A 9177-nucleotide genomic window follows, 5' to 3' on the forward strand; every position below is an offset into this window, starting at 1 on the left:
AAAAACAAAAAACTAAAAAGCATTCATTTCCAAACCTTTATTCAAAAACGGAACTGACAGTGCAAATTCACAGTGCAAAAAATCTTCAGAAAGTGCACAAACAGGTTGCTTGAACATCCCTGAGCTGTTAAAGCAATAATAAAAAAAAAAACTGGACTAATATCACGAGTGGGGTTCAGCGGGTTACCCACGCCTCTCGGCGAAGGGTAGACAAACGTTGATCCACTCAGTGTGGCGCGCGTGCAACCCCGGACATCTCAGGGCATCACAGACCTGTTATTGCTCAATCTCGTGTGGCTGAACGCCACTTATCCCTCTAAGAAGCTGGACGCCGACCGCACGGGGCCGAGCAACTAGTTAGTATGCCGGAGTCTCGTTCGTTATCGGAATTAAACAGACAAATCGCTCCACCAACTAAGAACGGCCATGCACCACCACCCACAGAATCGAGAAAGAGCTATCAATCTGTCAATCCTTTCCGTGTCCGGGCCGGGTGAGGTTTCCCCCGGCCGTCTCTCTTCATCATGGCCCCAGTTCAGAGAAAAACCCACAAAATAGAACCAGAGTCCTATTCCATTATTCCTAGCTGCGGTATTCAGGCGACCGGGCCTGCTTTGAACACTCAAACATCTCCGCGACTTATTGAGTGGCGTAATAATCGCGTGACACAACGAATCGATAATGAAATTCGTTGCCAACTCTTTTAATAATCGATTCGTTGTTGCAGCCCTAGTCGAATCCCCAACAGACACACACAGTAATCATTACTGTAGAGGTATTTTCTCTCTGTAGCCTGTTACTACCTCTTTAACAAACTGCATTGAGTATTTATACAGTCTGTGGTATTTATACTGTGTTCTGTGGTGTTTAGACTGTGTTCTGTGGTATTTATACTGTTTTCTGTGTCCTCCATATAGGTACAGGACCGATGGAATGCGTTTGTCTTATTTATGAAATATTTGCGTCTGTAAGTTTTGAAATTATGATTATATACAAAAGTCCACCCAGAGTTGGGGACACTCAACAAAACACTCAACAAAACAATGAAAAGACACACAAAAAAACAAACACAAAAAATAAAATAATGCTGAGAACACCCAGTGCGCACCAACCTGGATTTCAACGTTGATTTCCGGTTTAAAACTGGTTGAAATTGGGTCTGAACGTCTAAGAACAATTTTCACCATCTTTTCAACCGGCTAAAATGCGGCTAAAAAACATCAACGTGTCACAAAACACCAATTTGTTTTAAAATATTGATGGTTTCTTCAGTTCAATCAAAATATCCACCATTAAGATCATGTTATGCTCACTATGAAGCTGCTAGCTTGTAGCGTTCGCATGTTAGCTAGCGTTAGCTTGTGGCTACAGCAGCATGGACGAACAGTAATAAACATGTGTGTTAGTTAATGTTGGAGACTGTATTTATGGACTATCGCTGTAGCCCGACGTTATAAATCGAGTATTTAGGACATTTCACATCTGAAATACACGATGGACAGCGAGTGGGGCTGTACATGGTTTAAATGTGGATACTTGTTTTATTTACAGATGTCCACCTTGAAAATATGGCAGACCTTCTGAAAGATTTCGCCTGGATTTGCAATATTGGTTTTCAACTGATAAATATGAATGTGGTTTCTTAGTAAACCTCTAAAGTTAAGATATACTATTAGCACAATGTAGGGGAAGAAAAATGTTAGTCTTGCAAATCCCGTTGAAATCTGGACTAAACGTGAACGTTCAATCAACGTCTAGACGCCGAAAAAAACGTTCGATTTTGAACATCTTTTCAACGGTGGAAGTAGATGTCTTTTAAACTTCTTTTCAACGGAAAAATGCTCACTTGGATGTCTTGAGATGTCACCAAAATGAAACCAGAATTTTGAATCCGGCTTTATCCAAAGTTCAGATTTGTGTTCTGACAACTAGCACATATTTATTAAGATAATGCCTCGTTGCAAAACAATTTATCAGGGAATGTGCCATGTTACTTTGAACATATTTCTCCAAAGTCATTTTACACTGGCCGGAAGACGTGATTACAACGCATTTAATGTTTTATATAAAATGTCATGAATATGGAACTATAGACTGTGCTGTCAACAAGAAGCTCTCAAGACATCGTAATGACAGCAGAGTACATTATGTCTGTATGTTCTTGTAAAATACGAGTCTGTGTTTACTGCTGGAACTGCGCAGGGACGGCTGGACATTTCACATCTGAAATACACAACGGACAGCGAGTGGGGCTGTACACAGTTTAAATGTGGAGGTCGTGAGTAAAACAAAGTAATGTACAAATAAGAAGACAGTCAAAACATTGTTGTTTAGCTTACAGCAATATACAAACAATATAAAGAATTATACTGTTTAATATCCAAGTCAGCATTGTTCTGTTGAAAAGACGACTATGGTCTACGGTGTAAAGACGTTCAAAACTGGTCTAAAAGTGAATATGTTTTTCTATTATTTATTTACAGATGTTCACCTTGAACATATGGCAGACCTTCTGAAACCGGCTCCTGTGTGGCTTTGATAACGACATTTAAAGAAGGAAAGGGAGATTATGGTTGTATATGAAGAACATTGTTTATATTTATATTGTGCTTAGTAAATACAAATTAAATGTTGCCTGTGTCGCTTGGTCTTCTTTGTGCTGAATGAAAACTGTTGATGTGTTAATATCAGTGGTGGCTGGTCAATAGAGGGCGCCGCCCCCCCTTGAGCTACAAATAATTTAAAAAAAAATAAACTATACAAATTGTCAATATTTGTGTTTTTGAAATATGGAATCACCCAGTAATATGTGTAAAATATGATATCTGCGGTAAATATATGCCTGTCTGCACGTCCTCTCTGCGTGTGCACGTCTCAGCTGGCTGGGACGCTGGAGAAACTGCCCCGAAGAGGCGGGTCTATGAAGCAGTTTAGCCAGTGATGCTTTAATGCTGATTAAAGATATAAATGAGTGACATACAATTTAGCCAATCAGCGTCCTCAGATAGATTCGGCTTAATTCTGCCCCAAGCTGCGCGTTCTCGTCAGGAGAAGTCTCTAGTCTACAGGAGAGCGCCAGCGCGAGCACTGCTCCTCCAAGACCCGTTTGAGAGGAGAACTTTTGTGGAGAAACTGCAGTGAAAAAGCTGATATCAGATCAGCCTGACCTCACAATCAGACAGCAGACTAGCGGTAAAGGGAAGCAGTACATGCGAAGCTTCTCTAGTAGCTGTACACCAGACAGGCTTGGCTAATAACTTATTTGGCTTTTTAAAACAACGGGGACAGATCCAGCACGGACAGTTAGGGAGTGAGGGACATGAAGCACCTGTCTGAGAAATGGATATATAGTTATAAATAAATCATTTTATATATATGTCTGTGTTTTATATTATGTTGAATATTAATATATGATATATATATATTATTATATTATACTGAATTGCTTGTGAGGGTGACTAAAATGAGATGTCCTGACGTGTTTATCGAAGTGTTATTTACTGCTTTTTTTCATGTTGGAATGAATGTTAAATATTTAACTGCAAAGTAGTAATGCGTATTTGATACCTTCATTTTTTTTAGCATGAAGTCATTCTGGGATGTTTGCTGAAATTGATTGGATGTGGCACAGCCCCAGCGAGAAAATGTTCTACCAGTGCCACTGGTTACTATGAATATGTATTTAATTAAAACATATTGAACTGTGAGCATTTCTACGTTTAAGACATGTATAAAATACGGTGATGTTGAAAACACGGTTAAAAGTGGTTCAAAAGTGACCGTTTCTTTGAAGATGTTGATTAAACGTTCACGTTTAAACCAGATTTCAACGGGATTTGCAATATTGGTTTTCAACTGATAAATGTGAATGTGGTTTCTTAGTAAACCTCTAAATTTAAGATATACTATTAGCACAATGTAGAGGATGAAAAAACAAAAAATCAATTTGTTTTAAAATATTGATGGTTTGTTCAGTTGTAAAAATTCTGTACCAATGAATTACAATATTGCAAATCAAAATATCCACCATTAAGATCATGTTATGCTCACTATGAAGCTGCTAGCTTGTAGCGTTCGCATGTTAGCTAGCGTTAGCTTGTGGTTACAGCAGCATGGACGAACAGTAATAAACATGTGTGTTAGTTTATGTTGGAGACTGTATTTATGGACTATCGCTGTAGCCCGACGTTATAAATAGAGTATTTAGGAAATGTCACATCTGAAATACACGACGGACAGCGAGTGGGGCTGTACATGGTTTAAATGTGGATACTTGTTTTATTTACAGATGTCCACCTTGAAAATATGGCAGACCTTCTGAAATGTGGTCTAAACGTTCACGTTTAGACCAGATTTCGCCTGGATTTGCAATATTGGCTTTCAACTGATAAACGTGGATGTGGTTTCTTAGTAAACCTCTAAAATTAAGATATACTATTAGCACAATGTAAAGAGGATGAAAAATGTTGGTCTTGCAAATCCCGTTGAAATCTGGTCTAAACGTGAACATACAATTCAACGTCTATAAATAGACGCCGAAAAAACGTTCGATTTTGAACATCTTTTCATCGGTGGAAGTAGAAATCTTTTAAACTTCTTTTCAACGGAAAAATGCTCACTGATTAAAGGACTTGGATGTACAAAGTTCAGATTTGTGTTCTGCCAACTAGCACATATTTATTAAGTTAATGCCTCGTTGCAAAACAATTTATCAGGGAATGTGATAAAGTTCACATCACGGAGACTATGTGCAATGTACAGAGATAATATAAATCTGTGAATGTAGGTTTTTTATGTTGAAACCGGTTCATGAAACTTTGAGACATTGATCATGATTTTTGATTTAATGTTATTGTACTTCTGGAAAGTTATTTTTGGTTATTTTGTAGAAATGAATTTAGTGTCATGACGTAAAGTTTTTTTGGTACTTCTTATTGTACTTTATACAAATTAATCATCAGAACTTTATTCTGAGTTAAATAATTACAGCTCTTGAAAATGAGAGAAAAAGTGAGATAAGCAAATTTAATTTATTTTTTTATGTTATTGAATTAATTTTGACATGTTAAACTGGGGGGACCGGAGCACACTGGAGAAAACCCTGAATTAACTATCATCACAGTAGAAGTCCCACAGACTCACAAAGGCTCAAGCCTTCTAACTGAGGTGGCCTTGAGCTCAAGTCCTGCCCCACATTGAGGTGACCTCCTGCTCCGCTGGTCTCTGTGCCTCTATGATGGGGGAAAGCGACATGGACCTCTGCAAAATGTACATTGTGGAAGTAGTGTGGACTCAGACCACTGCTCCGGTATGGACTCGGCCAAATCCTCCGGTGTGGACTCAGCCAAAAATTCTCCTGGAACCAGCGCCTCCACCAATATTTTGGGCTGCAGGTCCCGTAGGCTTCCATTTGATAAGAGCACGTAACACGTTGCCTCCAATGATGGTGGTTTTCTCAAGACCCGACGCAACAAGCATTGGCACATTGAGTTGTTGCTCCTCTAACGTGTCCATATTAAGGTTGGCTTGGATCCACCCAAATACACGTTCACGTGGGACATCAGCTGTAAATGGAATCGACCCTTGGCCGCTGTATAGCTCTGCCAAAGGTCTGACCTCATTAGGGATGTGCTTTTCTGTCCATTTTGCTCGTACATATGACGCTGCGGTTCCGTTTACTTTGCAAGCAACTGAATACTTGCGAGGCATGATGGTGAAACCTTGCACCACATTTTTTGTAAACGTGTGTGCAAGCTAACGGATTGCAATTATGGGTCTTTCCGGGTCGCCACGTATTCCGTCAACTTCTTTTTCTTTTTTTTCCGTCTGATTGACTTTTCCTCTCCTGGAACCAGCACCTTCACGAATATTTTGGGCTGCAGTCGCCACGTATTCCGTCAACTTCTTTTTCTTTTTTTTGGTCCGGTTGACTTTTCTTCTGGAACCAGCGCCTCCACGAATATTTTGGGCTGCAGGTCCCGTAGGCTTCTGTTTGATAAGAGCACGCAACAGGTTAGCTTCAATGATGGTGGTTTTCTCAAGATCCGACATAACGCGTCGCGTCCAACGCGTCTGTACATAGACTTTTTATCTAATCGCGCCGCGTTCATCGCGTTAAACGCGTTTGGTGTGAACACGGCTTTACCTCCGGATAGGTCGAGTCTGAGTTTTTTTACATATGTCCGCCACCACTGTTTATTGACCACAGTGTTCAGAACCACAGTCCCACTCTGCTGCTGTCTGAATGCCATTTAAAACCACCCGATTTGAATGCCATTCAAAACACATTTAAGCCGATAGGGAGCAGTTTCTATCGGGATGACATCTGTAACATCTGTCACTGACGGTCTTGGAGTTATGAACAAATCTTTAATGGTCCACATTAAAGTTAGAAAATGGTCTATATTTCTGTCCTCACTGGTTTTCTTAGTACTAGCCAAGGACATTGATTGACTTTTCCTCTCCTGGAACCAGCACCTCCACGAATATTTTGGGCTGCAGTCGCCACATATTCCATCAACTTATTTTTCTTTTTTTTGGTCCGGTTGACTTTTCTTCTGGAACCAGCGCCTCTCCGAATATTTTGGGCTGCAGGTCCCGTAGGCTTCTGTTTGATAAGAGCACGCAACACATTAGCTCCAATGATGGTGGTTTTCTCAAGATCCGACATAACCAGCATTGGCACATTAGTTGTTGCTCTTCCAACGTGTCGATATTAAGGTTAGCTTGGATCCACCCGATTACACACGCACGCGAGTCATCAGCCGTAAATGGAATCGACCCTTGGCCGCTGTATAGCTCTGCCATAGGTCTGACCTCATTAGGGAAGTGCTTTTCTGTCCATTTAGCTCGTACAGATGACGCTAAGGGTCCAGAATGCAACACAGCCTCCGTATCTATTCCGTTTACTTTGCAAGCAACTGAATACTTGCGAGGCATGATGGTGAAACCTTGCACCACATTTTTAGTAAACGCGTGTGCTAGGTAACGTATTGCATTCAGGCCAATTACGGGAATTTCCGGTTCGCTTCCCTCCACGACATGGAAATGTATTGAAGGGTGCGTGTGTGGATATGCGCCTCCATGAAATCTGAACCACAGGTCAACCTCCCCAATAACCGTCACAGTCCTCCCATTCATTACCATGGTAGACTTACCTCCGGATAGGTCGAGTCTGAGTCTTTTTACATGTGTGCGCCACCACTGTTTACTGACCACAGAGTGTTCAGAACCACAGTCCCACTCTGCTGCTGTCTGAAAGCCATTTAAAACCACCCGATTACACGCTCACACAGGACATCAGCCGTAAATGGAATCGACCCTTGGCCGCTGTATAGCTCTGCCATAGGTCTGACCTCATTAGGGATGTGCTTTTCTGTCCATTTAGCTTGTACAGATGACGCTGCGGATACAGAATGCAACACAGCCTCCGTATCTATTCCGTTTACTTTGCAAGCAACTGAATACTTGTGAGGCATGATGGTGAAACCTTGCACCGCATTTTTAGTAAACGTGTGTGAAAGCTAACGGATTGCATCCGCGCCAATTATGGGTCTTTCCGGGGCGTGTGTGTGGAAACGCGTTTCCGTGAAATCTAAACCACAGCTTGGTCCCCCGATAACCGTCACAGTCCTCCCGTTCATCACCGTGATAGATTTACCGGCGGATAGGTCAAGTCTGCGTTTTTTTACATGTGTGCACCACCACTGTTTACTGACCACAGAGTGTTCAGAACAGTTCCACTCTGCTTCTGTTTGAATGCCATTCAAAACACATTTAAGCCGATAGGGAGCTGTTTCTATCGGGATGACATCTGTAACATCTGTCACTGACGGTCTTGGAGTTACGAACAAATCTTTAATGGTCCACATTAAGGTTTAATGGTCCACATTAAAGTTAGAAAAAGCCTCTGTATCTATTCCGTTTACTTTGCAAGCAACTGAATACTTGCGAGGCATGATGGTGAAACCTTGAACCGCATTTTTAGTAAAGGCGTGTGAAAGCTAACGGATTGCATCCGCGCCAATTATGGGTCTTTCCGGGGCGTGTGTGTGGAAACGCGTTTCCGTGAAATCTAAACCACAGCTTGGTCCCCCGATAACCTTCGGGATGACGTCTGTAACATCTGTCACTGAATGCCATTCAAAACACATTTAAGCCGATAGGGAGCTGTTTCTATCGGGATGACGTCTGTAACATCTGTCACTGACGGTCTTGGAGTTACGAACAAATCTTTAATGGTCCACATTAAAGTTAGAAAAAGCCTCTGTATCTATTCCGTTTACTTTGCAAGCAACTGAATACTTGCGAGGCATGATGGTGAAACCTTGCATTCAAAACATGCATTCATTATTATTATTTCCGTCTGTACGAATGTGATTATGGTTTCTCTTGAATACTGAATTAATTTATTAGGCTCAATGTTTCAGGTTCAATTTAATTTAATTTAAATAACTCATCAAACCCGACACTCAGGAATGATCAGCCTCACGTGACTGAATGAAAAATTATGATAAATGATGTAAAAAGCTCTCTCTGACTTTAATTGTATCAATAATAAAAGTTATTGAGGGAAATATCAGATCATGAAAAGACACATCTTTCTAATAAATTAAGAAAGTTCATTGGTCCTTTTGTTGTTCAGACCTACAATGAACATATATGTAAACCAGATGGTGAATCATAAAACTAATCTGTGATCTGTCTTCACTGTGGATTGAAACTCCAGTCAGTCAGTCCGATCAGCTGCAGCGTCCAATCACATAACAGATGAACGATGAGGGGGTGTGTCGGCCGTTCAAACACTTCCTGGAAGGCTGTTCTCGTGCGTCCTCGCTCATGTCTCCTCGGAGGTCCCTCCTCGATTCTCGCTCCTCCGAGCAGCTTTGGGACGGCCGTCAATGTGGTGCAGCAGAACAAATTCCGGTTCAATCGAGGAGCGAGGAAATGACAAATAAGAGAGTTGGGATGTACCCTGAGAAGCATGAGAAAATGTCAAGTTAGTTAGTGACAATACCACTTCCTGAATACCTACTAATTTAAATATCTTATATACGGTCTATGATTAAAATACGAATAATAATTAAGTCGCAGATTGGAGATTTTTCAAATAAGAAACGCGTGGGGGGGGGTAAAATGTATTCTAAACGCGTCACATGTATTTAACAATTGTATTAC

This window comes from Pholis gunnellus (genome assembly GCF_910591455.1).
Source record: "Pholis gunnellus genome assembly, chromosome: 6".
Classification (NCBI taxonomy): domain Eukaryota; kingdom Metazoa; phylum Chordata; class Actinopteri; order Perciformes; family Pholidae; genus Pholis; species Pholis gunnellus.